Source organism: Bufo gargarizans, chromosome 2, assembly GCF_014858855.1.
Source record: "Bufo gargarizans isolate SCDJY-AF-19 chromosome 2, ASM1485885v1, whole genome shotgun sequence".
NCBI lineage: Eukaryota > Metazoa > Chordata > Amphibia > Anura > Bufonidae > Bufo > Bufo gargarizans.
In genome coordinates, this window is record NC_058081.1 from 48,072,858 (window position 1) to 48,090,940 (window position 18,083).

The following is an 18,083-nucleotide window of genomic DNA, read 5'->3' on the forward strand; positions in this document are numbered from 1 at the left end:
GTCTCCTCTCATCCCGATCCAATAGAATCTTCTACGGATGGTGGCTTCTGTTTTCTGCACGCCAAAGTGTCCTGATTGATCATGGTACATCTCCAGTATGATTCTTGCATCTCGGCGTGGTATTAGGATTTGATATAGACGATCCCATGTAATTGGGTCTAAAGTTCTTCTTAATAGTAGGCCCTTCTGTAGAAAGAGGTGCTTTCTGTGTCTCCATAGTTTTGGCAACTCTAGATCAGCATTCCTCCTGCGGATTCTTTCTGGTGTTCTTCCTCTGGTGAGGAAATCTTGCAGTTCACCTAACACTCTGCTTTCATTTTGCAGCTTGATCCATCTTTCTTTGTCCCCATGGGATTTTGGATCCACTTGTTGTTGAAGGTTGAAAACATTTTTCCCTTTGACAGTGATGATGTCTTGGTGGGCAAAGTTTTTGTAGAAGGAGGGCATCTCTACCTCTTCCCAAACATCTTTTCGTGAAGTAGGGTCTTCTTTGGTCGGCAGACGGGATAATGCATCCGCATTTTCATTTGTTTTTCCTGTTCTGTACTTTACGGTGAAATTGTAGTTAGCAAGGCGTGAGGCCCATCTTTGCTCCAACGATCCTAACTTGTCGTTGTTAAGATGTGCTAGTGGGTTGTTATCTGTGAAGACCACGAAGGGTGTTGCGGCAAGGTAATCTTTAAATTTTTCCTGTAACAGCCCACACGAGTGCGAGAAATTCCAATTTGAAGGAACTAGCATAGGAAATAACTTTTTCTTTACCTTCTTGTACTTGTGACAAGACAGCTCCCAGGCCTTTCTTACTTGCATCTGTGTAAAGATGAAATGGCTGTTGGTAATCTTGATAGCCTAAGATTGGTGGTTCTGTTAACTTCTTTTTCAGGAGCTAAAAGGCAATTTCTCTTTCAGTGTTCCATTCAACTGGTATTGGAGATTTCTGATATCTTTTAGGATTTCCTCTCAAAAGTTCCAATATTGGTTCTGCAATTTGGGCAAAGTGAGGAATGAAACGTCTGTAATATCCTGCGAAACTGAGGAAACTTCTTACTTCCTTCACCGTAGTAGGAGTAGGCCAATTTCGGACTGCGGCTATCTTCTCTGGATCTGGTTTAACACCTTCAGAGCTGACGATATGCCCTAAGTATTTAACTTCTGGCTTCAGTAGATGACACTTGGATGGTTTGACTTTTAGTCCATGCTTAATAAGAACTTGAAAAACTTTGGCCAGATGTTTCAAATGATTCTCATAAGATTTGGAGTAGATGATGACCTCGTCTAAGAAAAACAGGACAGTTTCAAAATTTTTGTGGCCCAGAGAACGCTCCATTAATCTCTGAAAAGTTCCAGGTGCATTACAAAATCCAAAAGGCATGCAGTTGAATTCAAATAAGCCCATAGGGGTGGTAAATGCAGTCTTCTGACGATCTTTAGGTGCCATTGGTACTTGCCAGTATCCACTGGTTAAATCAAGATTCGAGAAGTAGGCTGAAGATCCTAAAGCTGTCAAGGATTCCTCTATGTGTGGTAAGGGGTAAGCATCTTTGTGAGTAATTTGGTGGATTTTTCTGTAGTCCACACAGAATCTGATGTTGCCGTCTTTTTTTTGGACTAGGACTAGTGGTGCAGCCCATGGACTATGGCTGTCTTTGATGATATTGGAGTCTTTCATCTCCTGGATCATTTGTTTTACGGATTGGTACATAGTAGGTGGTATAGGCCGATACCTTTCCTTGATCGGTGGGTGTGAACCTGTAGGGATGGAATGTTTTATGATATCCACTTCCCCATAGTCTGTAGAATGTTTACTGAAGGCACAGTGATGCTCCTTCACGATTTGCAGTACTCCTTCCAATTGGTGTTCTGGTGTGGAAGCATCTCCCACATGAAGTTCTTTCCACCAGGGGGTGTTTAAATTTTGGTCCTGTGGGTGTTGTTTCTTGGGATCTGTAGTCACGCTGATGACATCCTGAAAGGTAACCTGGATCAGCTGTGCAATGGGACAGTACTTTGTTAATATTACACTGTGATCACTCAAGTTTAGGAGACAAATAGGCACTTTACCTTCAGAGACGGTTACTAAGCTTCTTGCGGCTCTAACTAGAGGATAGTCTTCCAAGACCACGGGCTCTACCAAGGCTTGGTAGTCTTGACCTTGAATTCCAACTACAGCTCGGCACCACAAGAGGGTTTCGGTGTTGGGCTTGAGAATCACAGGTTGATTATCTTGGATGCGGACACAGCAAATTTCTCCTTTTTCATTGGCGAATCTCTGTTGTGCACTTAGTACACGGATGGTTTGTTGGATTACCTTCTTAGAAGCAGAAGAGGCAGTAGGCACTGACTGGTGTAAGGCTTCCAGCATTTCAACATAACAGTTCCTGAGGACATTCATTCCTAATACTATTGGAGAGTTATTGTTATTTTCTTTGACTTGTACTACAATAATGCCTTGTTGGGATAGAATAGTTTATCCTATTTGACTGGTAGGTTCCCAGTAACCTAGTATTGGTACAGGTTTGCCGTTACTGGCTATGAAACTCAGCCAGGTTTCTGGGGGCTGGGTAAGCTGATTTTTGGCCCAGTATTTTTTAAATGCAGATTGTTGGATGGTAGTGACTTAGGATCCTGTGTCAACTAGGGCAACAAAAGGAACTCCATTTATTTGAAGTGTCACTTCTGGACGGGATCCAACATATCTTGGCATCCAATAGGGATCTTCTGGACCTATTGATCTACCTCCCGAGGGGTGGTCCTTGACCTTAGGGGTCGCCCGTTTAACTGCCAGCAGGTGGCTTCAGTATGGCCTGGCTTGTGACAGTATGTACAGATAGGCCGCTTGGGGGTACTAGTGCGGTCAGGTGGGCGTCCGCCTGAATTTCTGGAATAAGTCTCTTTATAATTAGAGAGAAGAGCCCTTTGGACACAGGTTTCTCATCCTCAAGTAATAGTGGCTTTTCCCATTGTTCAAATTTTTTGTGAACTTTCTCCAGACTTTTAGTCAGGAATTGGACTTGCTCAGTAAGGGCAGCAACTGCGTCAGGAATTGGGGCTTGAGTTGCCTGACTGACGACAGGTAAAGGTTTTACAGGGGTGACCGGCTGTGTTGCTGGCACTACAGCGGATCTAACAGGTTCTGTTGGTGAACCTTTTCCCACTATACTGATAGCCTGACCTAGGTATATATAGAACATAGGTGTTATCCCCATCTAGTGGTGGGATGTATAAATTACACCTAATCTGCCTGGTAACAGGGATTTTGCAGATAAAAAGTACAAAGTCACATAATACAGCATAGTACAATTTTTTGAGTAAAAATTGCTTTTAAGCAGTGCCCACACATGCGTAGTGGGACGCTGCACAAGTCCCTATAGAAACGAATGGCCTTTTATAAGATGTCCGAATATAGTTCACAGTCACATAACAACAGGAATCATGCCCTTCTCTAATATGGCGGAAGGACGCTGTGACCTAGGGATGCCCTCTTGTAATATGGCCGAATGGTCAGTGCAGCGACGTATTGCCCTTTACTGACGTCAACACGTAAAGACTATATGCAAATCACAAGTCGCAGTGCATTATGGGCGAAGCGATTGCTGAGCAAAATGAAACCTTTTTTCAATAGGTCTTTATTAGCCGAGTGAGGAGACAGAGAGCGACGGTTTGTAACGTGGGGGACCGAGGCGTCACTTGACCGCAGCCCGCGCTCATTGTGATGCTATCGTACAGAGGTGAGGGCGAAGCGGCGTCCTCTCCCTGAGGTCGGTGAAGAGCGCGGGACGGGCGGAGGCTGCTGGGAGCGGTGTGAGGGCATTGTCAGTGAGGTCAATCCTTACCTGTTCCTCCTCCGGGAGAAACAGACATGATGAATGGAGGAGGCTGAGTGTGTGATTACACCGAACTCCGACACCGCCCTGACCGACAACTCGGGGCGTGTGACATTCTGAGCCCAAACCTGCTGGTGATCATATCCGTGTGTACAAGAGCAGAGGAAGGGGGTGTTGTCATGGTTACTGTCTCACAGACTGTGGGGTTAGTGTCATAGAAATGTCTCCTGTGAATGGACATTACAGGGACTGAGCCTCAGATCTGCTGTGGGGATTGTTCTTTTCTCCTGAATCATGTGACCAGAAAATGGGGATTGTTCTTTTCTCCTGGATCATGTGACCAGATAATGGGGATTGTTCTTTTCTCCTGGATCATGTGACCAGATAATAAAGAGGGAGATCCCATTAGGCAGACAGCTGGCCGGTTAGCTCAGTTGGTTAGAGCGTGGTGCTAATAACGCCAAGGTCGCGGGTTCGATCCCCGTACGGGCCATTGGTTTTCTGTTTTAAAGGAGTCGTCCGGGTTCAGAGCTGAAACCAGAAATGCCCCCATTTTCAGGCCCTGATATGAGCTTTTGAACATTTTATACTCCGATGCTCTTGCTTGCCCTGCGCTGTATATTTTTTTACACTGCTAGGCAGAGGCTTCTGCCTAGCAATGTTTCCGGCAATGTCACGGCTCTAATGGGCGGGCTTTACCGCTGCCCTCGCCATTTTACAAGCTGGCCCATTAGTGGCACTATTACGTCACACAGTCTCACAGTTCTAATAAAGTCAAGAAATGCACAGCTTTTCCTACGTGGCACGAAATGCTCTCCTGGACTTTCAGCGTCACAGCGGTCTGCCGTTACACCACATGATCGGTGACGTGCCAACCCGCTGGACACTGCACATACTAGAGAGGCGGACCAAGTTGTCCCGTGCCAGTGTCCAAAACATCACCTTTGTTAAAATGACCAACTTGCCACCTTTACTGTCTGCCTACCATGTTTTTGCCTGCCGACCATCATGTTCCTTACGATGACTGGACCTGCTGCTGCTGTCATCATGCCACGGCCACCATCATGGAACTTCTGCCATCTGCATGCCAACATGTATCATATAACATCTGCTGTTGTTTTTGCCACCCACCACCACTACAGCAACCACTCCGTGGCGATGGTCCCCTACTGCCACCACTATTAACACTTTGCATCTGTCTCTACTACTGCTGCTATCACCCATAAAAAGCTGATCTACTGCCATGCCAGGTTGCTACTGCTGCTACTCATGTTGCAGCCACATACCGCTAATATATAAATAAGTTGACACCGCGCTCAGCCTATTACTGATGACCATTACTGCCAATTTACTAGGAGCGTGTTGTACCGTTCCACTTCAGCCTTGTCATCAAGATTACCTTGTTTCCGATGTATGGAGTCGTGGTACCGCTTTGTCCAAAAGTACCGATCTATACAGATTCGTCTGCGCAGGAGGTCTTGCAGGTATAAGGCTGGAAATAAGGAGTTCGCCCTGACGGTAGCGAAACTCCGCTTATCCTCAGGCTCACGCTCGCAAAGAGAGCCGGTGACGTCACCACTTTGAGCTACGGGCTGTTGTGAGCACCAACCAAGCCACAGCGCCAGGTACTGACCGGCACAAAGAAGTTTCAGATTCCTCATTAACAATGATTGACTACTACTCCCAGCATTCACTTATTTGTACTATCCTTGTGGCATTTCTAAATGTACACCTGGGACAATCCTGCCAACGCAGCGCGGACACGAGCAAGGTCATTCCTATGTTCACAACTCCTGAGAACTACAAGTACTCGCTGCCTCTCATCTACCCTTTACAGAGCCTCAATTCCTCCATCCAGCTGCAGAATAGAGAGTGCAGCTCTGGGGAATAATACATGATGTAACAGGATCAGTACAGGATAAGTAATGTATGTACACAGTGACTGCACCAGCAGAATAGTGAGTGCAGCTCTGGAGTATAATACAGGATGTAACTGAGGATCAGTACAGGATCAGTAATGTATGTACACAGTGACTGCACCAGCAGAATAGTGAGTGCAGCTCTGGAGTATAATACTGGATGTAACTCAGGATCAGTACACGATAAGTAATGTATGTACACAGTGACTTCACAAGCAGAATAGTGAGTGCAGCTCTGGAGTATAATACAGGATGTAACTCAGGATCAGTACAGGATAAGTAATGTATGTACACAGTGACTGCACCAGCAGAATAGTGAGTGCAGCTCTGGAGTATAATACTGGATGTAACTCAGGATCAGTACACGATAAGTAATGTATGTACACAGTGACTGCACCAGCAGAATAGTGAGTGCAGCTCTGGAGTATAATACAGGATGCAACTGAGGATCAGTAAAGGATAAGTAATGTATGTACAGAGTGACTGCACCAGCAGAATAGTGAGTACAGCTCTGGAGTATAATACAGGATGTAACTCAGGATCAGTACAGGATAAGTAATGTAATGTATGTACACAGTGGCTTTACCAGCAGAATAGTGAGTGCAGCTCTGGAGTATAATACAGGCAGGGGCGTAACTAGTATTCTATGGGCCCTAGGACAAACTTTGAATTGGGCCCCCTGTGAGCCCCCCCCCCCCCTAACAAGCCTCTTCCCCTACCACCCCTCTGTATAAAGCCATACATAAAAAAAGAAATAAAAATTCAAAGTTTGTCCTGGGGCCCATAGAACTCTAGTTACACCCCTGCCTGTATTATACTCCAGAGCTGCACTCACTATTCTGCTGGTGCAGTCACTGTGTAAATACATTACTTATCCTGTACTGATCCTGAGTTACATCCTGTATTATACTCCAGAGCTGCACTCACTATTCTGCTGGTGCAGTCACTGTGTACATACAATACTTATCCTGTACTGATCCTGAGTTACATCCTGTATTATACTCCAGAGCTGCACTCATTATTCTGCTGGTGCAGTCACTGTGTACATACAATACTTATCCTGTACTGATCCTGAGTTACATCCTGTATTATACCTCAGGGCTGCACTCACTATTCTGCTGGTGGAGTCACTGTGTACATACATTACATTACTTATCCTGTACTGATCCTGAGTTACATCCTGTATTATACTCCGGAGCTGCACTCACTATTCTGCTGGTGCAGTCACTGTGTACATACATTACTTATCCTGTACTGATCCTGAGTTACATCCTGTATTATACTCCAGAGCTGCACTCACTATTCTGCTGGTGCAGTCACTGTGTACATACATTACTTATACTGTACTGATCCTGAGTTACATCCTGTATTATTCTCCAGAGCTGCACTCACTATTCTGCTGGGGCAGTCACTGTGTACATACATTACTTATCCTGTACTGATCCTGAGTTACATCCTGTATTATTCTCCAGAGCTGCACTCACTATTCTGCTGGGGCAGTCACTGTGTACATACATTACTTATCCTGTACTGATCCTGAGTTACATCCTGTATTATTCTCCAGAGCTGCACTCACTATTCTGCTGGTGCAGTCACTGTGTACATACATTACTTATCCTGTACTGATCCTAAGTTACATCCTGTATTATACTCCAGAGCTGCACTCACTATTCTGCAGCTGGATGGAGGAATTGAGGCTCTGTAAAGGGTAGATGAGAGGCAGCGAGTACTTGTAGCTCTCAGGAGTTGTGAACATAGGAATGACTTTGCTCGTGTCCGCGCTGCGTTGGCAGGATTGTCCCAGGGGTACATTTAGAAATGCCACAAGGATAGTGCAAATAAGTGAATGCTGGGAGTAGTAGTCAATCATTGTTAATGAGGAATCTGAAACTGCTTGGTGCTGGTCAGTACCTGGCGCTGTGGCTTAGTTGGTTAAAGCGCCTGTCTAGTAAACAGGAGATCCTGAGTTCGAATCTCAGCAGTGCCTTGTGTTTGTCACTTTATACCGTTTTATTACAATTTGATTTATTACATTTATTGTCCAGAAATCCCAGATCATTTATAGCAGAACACTGATCTCTGCTGGGGAGAGGCGGAAGTGCAGCCGGGGATTTGCTTCTCATCTGTTTTCTACATCATTATAGTGAGCGCCACGTAATACCGCATCTCACCTGCAGTAGTCTCACGGCAATAACAGCTCCTCACCGCGGCTTTTTCATAACCCACCCGAGCTACATGGCTTTTTATGACATCACCGTGTAGCCCCTGCCTCAAAGGAGGATTGGACAAACCCTTTAAGGGAATGTGTCAGCAGCATTGTTTAAATCACATTTTTATATTGAAACATCATTTTTGATATATTTTTTAAAAATTCTCCCGTCACATTATTAAAATATGTATAATATTCTGCAGTCTTCACACTGGTCACTCGTTTTTTTTTGAGCCACCAAATGGTCCATAGACACAGCGGTATGGAGGGGACCTCATTGTCTTCTATGGGAGAGTCTTCTAGGCATGCTCTGTGACCTGTGCTGAGGTCAGGAGTGAGCAGATAAGCTCTGACAATTGCCGATTGTGAATGGTGGATCCTGTCTTATCTATACACAGGGGTGTTACTTGTCATTGTAATCCTGCCTGTGGCGATAACAATGTTAGCTGCTAAGAAGTCACCTATACAGAACAGGGAATCATGACTAATTATTTGGCCTAGTGGCCAGTGTGAACATTGCAGGGTTATGTAAAATGGAAAAAATGGAAAAAGTCACCAAAAATTCTTAAAATTATGTTTAATATAAAACATAATTTAAACAATAGCTCATTTTCTGATGACACATTCCCTTTAAAGAGGTATTCCCATTTGGACATTTATATGTACAAGAGTTGCTGTTCTCACGTCTGGAGAATGAGGTCCTGTCTCCATCCGCCTAGATTCCATAGATGTCCTATAGGTACGAGTCCCACCTCTTAAGAATGACGCCCTATCTCCTGGTGATTTGCTATAGATGTCCTATAGGGGTGGGTCCCACCTATTAAGAATGAGGACGTGGACAGGAGGATATGCGTTCCAGATGCCAGAAGGAGGCCTGTGGCGTCCGGAAGCTGGTTCTCGGGAGCGTGGGTTTTAAATAGTTGGCGCCACCACGGCCAGAGTCAGCTCTTGGCCCAAACAACTTGGTGTTTTTCTTTGGGATATCCACCATCTTCCCACTTGTAAGTAGGAACAGGGCAGTGTGTGTGGATACGTATGCTTCTTGCTCTGGCATTGTCTGATTATTTGAAGTCTATAACATGTGGGCCTCATATTGATATGGCTTTGTTTATATACTTTTTTCTAGGCATCTGTAGTGGGATAGAGAGCTCTCTTGCTTTTTCCTGTTGACATCTGGCTGTAGAGCTAAGTATCGTAATTTTATTATTTCTGTTTACTTATCCTGATTTACTTACCCCCTGATGAGCCGGACAAGTGTTAGGCGAAACGCGTCAGGGCTTTTGTTTTTGGTTTAGAGAGTGGTGGTGATGTCCACTCCAACCACCCTCTACCTTATTGTTATTATCTTTCTCCCTGATTAGGGTTTACTAGGGACCGGATAGCACTAGGTTCGGGGACAGGGAACCTCCACCATCAGGGGGTCGCCCTGGGCTTAGCAGTCTTCGGTGCCTGTAGGGTAAGTTCCTCTGCCCTGCCCTTGTGGACTACACTTATACCCATCTACCTATACTTTGAGGGTCTATCCCGTCACTATGAATGTTCTTCCTTTTGAGGGCCACTACTCCCCTATGTAACAAAAAAATTTTTTGATAACTGTAGCACGCTACTGTCGGTATTTACATACCTATACCCGCCTGATTATAAATAAAGGTATTTTTAAAAGTCACATTTTCTTCACATGTGTTCCTATTAAGAATGAGGCTCGGTCTCCATCTGCCAATATACCACAGATGTCCTATAGGTGCGAGTCCCACCTCTCAAGAATGATGATACTACACTGGTACTCTCCATCCTGCGGCTCTCCCACTGTTGCAAACTCCCATCATGATCTGATAGCTGTATGATGGGAGTAGAAGTTATGCAATAGCTGGAGAATCTCAACCTGGGGAGCATTAGATGCCTCTGGCAGAGCTCTAGGCCATCACAGAAATTGATCTGCACCGGAATTTGGGGTTCCAATGGGCTGACAGAGGGTGCCTTCTTCTCTTACACTCCTAAGATCACTATTGAACATGGATCGGGGAAGCCACCCCATACCGACAGTGAGAAGTGATCAGGGTGATTGAGAAAGGTACCGCTGCCCCTTAAAGACCCATTGAAAGATCCATGCCTTATTGGAAATGTATTAGGATGTGAAGTGGCATCGCTAAGCAGAGAAGCGGTTAAATATCAATTCCCCAATGTAATTTCATTATGTATGATTCGCCAGCAGAATACAGACTGCCATATAACAGCCTCACACTCTGCATGTGAATACCTGCGTACCGGTTGTGTAGCGTCAGCCCCCCCCCCCCCCATGGGCTGCTACTAAAGGGCCCTTTGGTGGAGAGTTATCAAAATTGGCCAAAGGGATAATCAGAGGAGCCCCCCCCCCCCCCCCATGAACCAATCAGGTTGTTGCTTCCATTTTCTTATGGGCCAATGAGACATGAAAGCCGGAACCTTAATGTTTGCTATGGAGAAATCCATCGCTCATGCCTTGCCCCTTACAGCAATCACTCCGTGACACAGCGACCACTAAATGTGGCATGACTTCACAGCGAGCTCTAAGGGCAACGCTGCCCATTGAAATTGTCTGAAAAAATTGCACAACTTTTATAAAACTCACTAGAGGGCGCCATGACATTTTGCACTAAGGGGCTGATATGGCCGCACCGAGCGTCAGCAATAAAACTAACGCCGGATTTAAGCGACTGCCCTTCTGTGTTGCAGAGACAGAAGTGTCCTAAAGAAGCCGCTCTGCTGCAAGTCCCTGTAGTAACGAATGCCCTTTTATAAGATGGCCGAATAGACTTCACAGTCACATAACAGGAATCATGCCCTTCTCTAATATGGCGGAAGGACGCTGTGACCTAGGGATGCCCTCTTGTAATATGGCCGAATGGTCAGTGCAGCGACGTAATGCCCTTTACTGACGATGTAGCAATAAGACAGCACTTCTCACTGTTTAGCCAGTAGTTACAGTTTGTGGTGGTGCCTTCAGCGTTGGATCCCGGTCCAGAGGTTCCCGTAGTTGCCAGCAATAAATCGTAGCGCCACGGCACTCCAATGGATATTTTCCAATACCTTTATTACACCTAAATCAGCAGCGACGTTTCGACCTTACGGTCTTTATCAAGCTCACATTATAACAATCACACAGTGAACATTTAAATACCACCCCAAGGCCTCACATTGGTTACAGCTTAGCCCATCCCATTAACCCCCTAAGTACCTCCTAAATACCTCAATCCGTATTTTACATCCTCATTTAACTACCAATCATATCTGAACATTCAGACCCTTGCATACCATGTCCCCATGCTGTAGGAGCCTTCGCTGGACTTTCATCTCCAGGGTTTATCTGCATACATTTTCGCTAGTTCTTTGGCCACCGGCGTCCCTCTATTCAATTTGCGCATGCGCCACGGCATCACTTCCGCCCTTCGGCCGACGCTGCTTCCGGATCCAATCATACTATCATGTCCCGGTACTTCCGGTCACATGACTAGCTCTCCCGATCACATGACACGTCACATGTTATCACCTGACTTCCAGTTGCCAGGTTACTTGACGCCGGATCGTCACAGAGGCTGGCGATCAGATTTTCATTTAGTTCCAGAGCGATCTCTTGATGGAGTGATGCGGACACCCCGGCACACCATCAAACAGGACATTTATTTATTTAATACTTTATATGGAGGGCTTCTTTATGGGTTCACTGGGGGCATCGGTAGGAATCCATTACATTCATCTTTATTTTTATATTTATAGAGTGAATCACATGGTGCTAAATGCTTAGCGGCATAGCCGGTCCTCCACCATTCATCATGTGGCTGGTGTATAGACCCAATGCTCCGGGGGGGTCAGCCCCCAGCTCACAGGGTCACCCAGTCCTAAATTGCCATTCATTCTTGGGGGACTTAAAAGAACGGGGGGCTACAATCCATTTACTGGATGAGTCCTCCCCTTTCCCTTTGTCCCTCCTGATTATTTGTGGATTGACCTGCTCCTTTTATATTCAGCTTAATCGCCATATCCCTCCTTTCAAATGTATTTTATCCTTGGAGGCCACCAGTGAATCCTCCACATTTACAAACACCTCCTTTATTCCCAGCTTTTCTATCCATCCTTTTAGTACATACCGGGGTGGCCGCATATCCCCCTCCAGAGACTTCCCCAGTGGTCAATACTCTCACTCCGCAAGTTCCCTAAGGGTCCCCCATTTGGAGTCTTAGGTCCCTTTCACACGGGCGAGTATTCCACGCGGATGCGATGCGTGAGTTAAACGCATTGCACCCGCACTGAATCCCGACCCATTTATTTCTATGGGGCTGTTCACATGAGCGGTGATTTACACGCATCACTTGTGCGTTGCGTGAAAATCGCAGCAAGCTCTATTTTGTGCGTTTTTCACGTAAGCAAGCCCCATAGAAATGAATGGGGTTGCGTGAAAATCGCAAGCATCCGCAAGCAAGTGCGGATGCGGTGCGATTTTCATGCACGGTTGCTAGGAGACGATCGGGATGGAGACCCGATCATTATTATTTTCCCTTATAACATGGTTATAAGGGAAAATAATAGGAATCTGAATACAGAATGCTTAGTACAATAGGGCTGGAGGGGTTAAAAAAATAATAATAATAATTTAACTCACCTTAATCCACTTAATCGGGCAGCCGGCATCTCTTCTGTCTGTCTTCTGTGCTGTGTGCAGGAACAGGACCTGTGGTGACATCACTCCGGTCATCACATGGTCCATCACATGATCCATCACCATGGTAAAAAATCATGTGATGACCAGAGTGACGTCTCCACAGGTCCTGTTCCTGCACACAGCACAGAAGACAGACAGAAGAGAAGCCGGCTGCGCGAGCAAGTGAATTAAGGTGAGTTAAATTATTTTATCTATTTTTTTAACCCCTCCAGCGCTATTTTACTATGCATTAGGTATTCAGAATGCTATAATTTTCCCTTATAACCATGTTATAAGGGAAAATAATACAATCTACAGAACACCAAGCAGTTCGGGTACCAAACATGCCGATTTTTCTCACGCGAGTGCAAAATGCATTACAATGTTTTGCACTCGCGCGGAAAAATCATGCATGTTCCCGCAACGCACCCGCACCTTTTCCCGCAACGCCCGTGTGAAAGAGGCCGTATTCTATAATCCAGGTACAGTTCTCCCACAGCATGTACACGGCTGCATCTGAGAATTAGAAATAAAAAAATGAGGATACATAAACAGGGGGGTTACATGTTTTTATAAAAGAAACACACACGGCTATTAGCCTGGTGCTTAGGTTACATTAACACACATCCTGATCCAGATCTGGGCTCAGAAGAGAGGGCCCACCTTAAATTCCCTATTAAGGCCTTTTGGCTCCATGGTCTCTAATTTGTAAATCCCAGTTCTTTCCTGTTTAATAATGTTTCCCTATCTCCACCCTCCTAAGCGCAGGGACACTATCTATAATCCTGTATCTTAATTGTGAAACGTTCTGTCTATATCTCCAAGAATGCTCTGGTACCGGTAACTCTACCTCATCCCCATTATCTAGGTTTTGTTGACTCTCTTTTTAGCTAATAGCTTACATATTGTATACCTATGAGATTCTATTGAGATTCTATTTTTGCAAGGCTGTGTCGTCTCTCCGATGTAGAGCACGCCACACGGGCGCTGCAAGCTATAGATAACAAAATCCGTATTACACGTGTAGTAGCCTTTAATGTCATATTTTTCCCCCGTTCTCGGATGGCAGAAGGAGTCGCCCCTGGCGTCAACACGTAAAGAGTAGATGCAAATCACAAGTTGCAGTGCATTATGGGAGAAGCGATTGCTGAACAAAATGAACCTTTTTCAATAAGTCTTTATTAGCCGAGTGAGGAGACAGCGAGCGATGGTTTGTAACGTGGGGGACCGAGGCGTCACGTGACCGCAGCCCGCGCTCATTGTGATGCTATCGTACAGCGGTGAGGGCGAAGCGGCGTCCTCGCCCTGAGGTCGGTGAAGAGCGCGGGACGGGCGGAGGCTGCCGGGAGCAGTGTGGGGGCATTGTCAGTGAGGTCAATCCTTACCTGTTCCTCCTCCGGGAGAAACAGACATGATGAATGGAGGAGGCTGAGTGTGTGATTACACCGAACTCCGACACCGCCCTGACCGACAACTCGGGGCGTGTGACATTCTGAGCCCAAACCTGCTGGCGATCATATCAGTGTGTACAAGAGCAGAGGAATGGGGTGTTGTCATGGTGACTGTCTCACAGACTGTGGGGTTAGTGTCATAGAAATGCCTCCTGGATCATGTGATCTGATAAGGGTGGGTTCACACTAGTGTTATGGCTTTCCGTTATAACGAAAAATAACGGAATCCATAAGACGGAAGGACTGATCCGTTTTGCTGCCTATAGGCATTCTGTTTGCTCTCTGTACTAATAGAAGTCTATGGGAAAGCATAACGGATCCGTCTGGGTCCTGTTATGCAAGACGGAAAACAAAGTCTTGCATAACGGGACCCAAATGGTTCCGTTATGTTTTGCCATAGACTTCTATTAGGACAGAGCAATACGGAATGCCTCTTAAAGGCTTCCGTTTTGCATTCCTTCCTATGGATTCCGTTATTTTTTGTTATAACCATGTTAAAAAGGAAAGCCATGACGGACTCCATAATGCTAGTGTGAACCCACCCTAATGGGGATTGTGCTTTCCTCCTGAATCATGTCACCAGATAATAGAGGGAGATCCCAGTAGGCAGACAGCTGGCCGGTTAGCTCAGTTGGTTAGAGCGTGGTGCTAATAACGCCAAGGTCGCGGGTTCGATCCCCGTACGGGCCATTAGTTTTCTGTTTTCTTTTAAAGGGGTTGTTCGGATTCAGAGCTGAACCTGGACATGCCCCCCCTGATTTAAGCATTGGAACATTTCATACTCTGATGCTCTCCCTTGCCTTGTGCTGTATCAGGCAGGGCAAGGGCTTTTTTTGCTTATTTTTTTACACTGCTAGGCAGAGGCTTCTTGGATTATCCCTAAACTTGTACCGCATTTCTGGGCTCTCAGCTGCTTACTACCAGTGGGTTCCTCATCCCACTACTGGCTCCCTGGGAGGTTTGACAGAATAACTCAGCCATCACCATGGAACCCGCAAAAGCAGTGGATCCCATGACCGCCATGACCCAACAACTTAACCTCATGACGCAGGCCTTCCAAGAGATGCAAGCTACACAAGGGTTGCCACACAGGAGCAACGCATCGCAGAGCGCACCGCGCTACCACCCTCGCCTCCCCCTACGCCGGCGCGCACTCTGGAAGTGGTCTCTAGCGAGCCATCAGTCAGCCTCCCTGATCGGTTTTCAGGAGATCGGAGGAAGTACCGCTCCTTCATCATCTCCTGCGAGCTGTTGTTTTCCCTGAAGCCTCGTACATATGCCACAGACTTCGTCAAGGTACGCACGGCAATTCCCTTGCTCTCAGGGCCTCCCCAGACCTGGGCGCACCAACTCCTACTAGCCAATGACCCAGTGCTGGCATCTTGGAAGTCCTTTGCCGCAGCTATGCAAAGACTTTATGATGACCCCCTGCATTCTTTAACCGCCAGGGGTACCTTTCGCACCCTCCGCTAGGGCGGACGTCCAGTAGAGGATTACATCATGGAATTCTGTGAGGTAGCCCCGGATACGGGCTTGAACGAGGTGGCCTTGATTGACCAGTTCCGCATCAGTTTGTCCGAGCAGCTCAAGGATGAGCTCGCCCGCATTGGGGTGTCGGGCTTCTTGGGGGGCCTGATGGACTCAGTAATCCACCTGGATCGCTGCTTCCTGGAAAGACGACAGGAGCGACAACAGTCCCCGCCTCTACCGGAGCGCCGGTCGGAATCCTTAAGGCTTCCGGTTCCTGTGGCAGCAGATGGTAACCAGGAGGAGCCGATGCAGATCGGGGCTGTTCGGGGTCCCCTGTCCACGGTGGAGAGAACCAGGAGAAGAACCCTGCATCTGTGTTTATACTGCGCAAAACCGGGCCATTTCCTGAAGGACTGTCCCATCAAACCTCCCACAGGTAGGCCGGAGACACCCACGGTATGCATTAACCTACCTATGTATAACAACTCATCTCATCTCACCATCCCTGTTTCCCTGCAGCTGGGCAACAACAATATTCATCTCTCTGCCATCATTGATTTGGCTTCCCAACTAGGCATCACCTAAGAAGAACCCATCCCAGCTGCATCTGGTGGATGGCAGCACCCTAAAGACGGGACGTATCGCTATGGAATCCCATCCCTTGTTCCTCCGCATCGGCCTTTACCATTCCGAGAAGATCATGTGGGACATCGTCCCTTCCCCCTTGTTTCCAGTCATTCTAGGCATCCCCTGGCTTAGGAGACACAACCCCACGATCAACTGGACCTCTGGCTCCATCACCTTCACGCCCCCCTCCGGTTCTCCTGTTCACGCGTCTCCGGCTCCAAGCCCTCCTACGGTTCTGGGCACCATTGAACACAGACTACCCGACAAATATAGGGACTATGCAGATGTTTTTGAAAAAAAGGAGCAGCCGCCTTGCCGCCACACAGGCCCTATGATTAGCCCCATTGACCTGCTCCCTGGAGCCCCACTGCCGTACGGGCGCTTGTACAATCTGTCCGAACCCGAGACCAGGGCCCTGAAGGACATAGAGGAGAGACTAGCAAAGGGGTTCATCCGTCCCTCGACCTCTCCAGTCGGGGCCAGCATATTCTTCATGGGGTAAAAAAGATGGGGGTTTCCGGCCCTTTGTCGATTACCGGGCCCTGAACGACATCACCAAGAAGAACCGGTACCCACTCCCTCTCATTCCCGACTTGCTGGACAGAGTCAAGGATGCCAGTTTCTTCACCAAGATCGACCTCCGGGGGGCCTACAATCTGATTCGTGTCAAGGAGGGGGATGAGTGGAAGACAGCATTCCGCTCACGGTTTGGTCACTACGAGTACCTTGTCATGCCCTTCGGGCTCTGTAACGCCGCTGCCACATTTCAGTGCTTCATCAATGACGTCTTCTGTGACCTGTTGGATACCCATGTTGTGGTATATCTAGACGATATCCTTGTCCTCTCCAGATCACTGCCACAACACGAACGGCATGTCAAATCGGTGCTCCAGTGTCTGCGGACCCACAGTCTCTATGGCAAGCTTGAAAAAAAGCACCTTCGAAGTCTCATCCATTGAGTTCCTGGGCTACATCCTATACCCAGGCCTAGTGGAGATGGACCCCAGGAAGATCCAGGCCATCCAGAATTGGCCTGTCCCCCGCAATCGGCGGATGGTGCAGCAGTTCATTGGTTTTGCCAATTTTTACCGCTGACTCATTCGGAACTTTTCAGCGATCTGCGCTCCCATCACTGCACTGACCAGGAGCAACACCCTGTTTGAATGGACCCCGAAGGTCCAACAGGCATTACAGCACCTCAAGAGGCTGTTCACACAGGCACCTATACTGGTACAACCGGATGCCTCTTGCCCGTTTTTTCTGGAGACCGACGCCTCCGAGGGGGCTAATGGGGATGTTCTCTCCCAGGTCCAAGGGAAGAAGCAGCTTCTCCATTCCGTTGCCTTTTATTCCCGCAAACTCACCGGGGCCGAACGCAACTATGATGTGGGTGAGAGGGAGCTGCTCGCCATCAAGGATGCCCTGAAGGAATGGAGACATTTGCTGGAGGGAGCCAAAAACCCTGTGGTGGTGTACACCGACCATCGCAACCTCGAATATCTCCGCAGTGCCAAGCGATTGCGTCCTCGACAAGCCAGGTGGGCTCTCTTTTTCTCCCGTTTTCGCCTCCATATTACCTATCGACCGGGATCCAAGAATGGCAAGGCTGATGCCTTGTCCCGTATGTGCTCCTCCGAGGCCGATCCTGCACCTCTGGAACCGATCCTGCCAGCTGCATACTTTCTAGCCACCCAACACTCCTTGATTGAGAGGATCCGACGGGCCAGCACGCCAGCTCCAGAGGAGGCAGCCCATCTGTCAATGAAGCAGGGGCTTTGTTACCACCAACAGTGGATCTATGTCCCAGTCTCCCAGCGACTGCCTGTATTACAGCATCACCATGACCACCCCACAGCAGCCCACCAAGGTTGGCGCAACACCACGGAATGCATCCTACGTCGGTTTTGG

The 18,083-nt window shown here is 47.3% G+C and overlaps 5 non-coding genes across 5 annotated transcripts; all 5 read left to right on the forward strand.

The window, feature by feature from the left end:
- Positions 1-3,810: 3,810 nt before the first annotated feature.
- LOC122929826 lies at positions 3,811-3,945 on the forward strand. The gene has a single exon (XR_006388044.1). It is a non-coding gene; the product is annotated as a U8 small nucleolar RNA (small nucleolar RNA).
- Positions 3,946-4,243: 298 nt separating this feature from the next.
- Positions 4,244-4,317, forward strand: TRNAI-AAU. Its single transcript has one exon. It is a non-coding gene; the product is annotated as a tRNA-Ile (tRNA).
- Positions 4,318-7,656: 3,339 nt separating this feature from the next.
- TRNAT-AGU lies at positions 7,657-7,730 on the forward strand. The gene has a single exon. It is a non-coding gene; the product is annotated as a tRNA-Thr (tRNA).
- Positions 7,731-13,989: 6,259 nt separating this feature from the next.
- Positions 13,990-14,124, forward strand: LOC122929827. The gene has a single exon (XR_006388045.1). It is a non-coding gene; the product is annotated as a U8 small nucleolar RNA (small nucleolar RNA).
- Positions 14,125-14,694: 570 nt separating this feature from the next.
- TRNAI-AAU lies at positions 14,695-14,768 on the forward strand. Its single transcript has one exon. It is a non-coding gene; the product is annotated as a tRNA-Ile (tRNA).
- Positions 14,769-18,083: the final 3,315 nt, after the last annotated feature.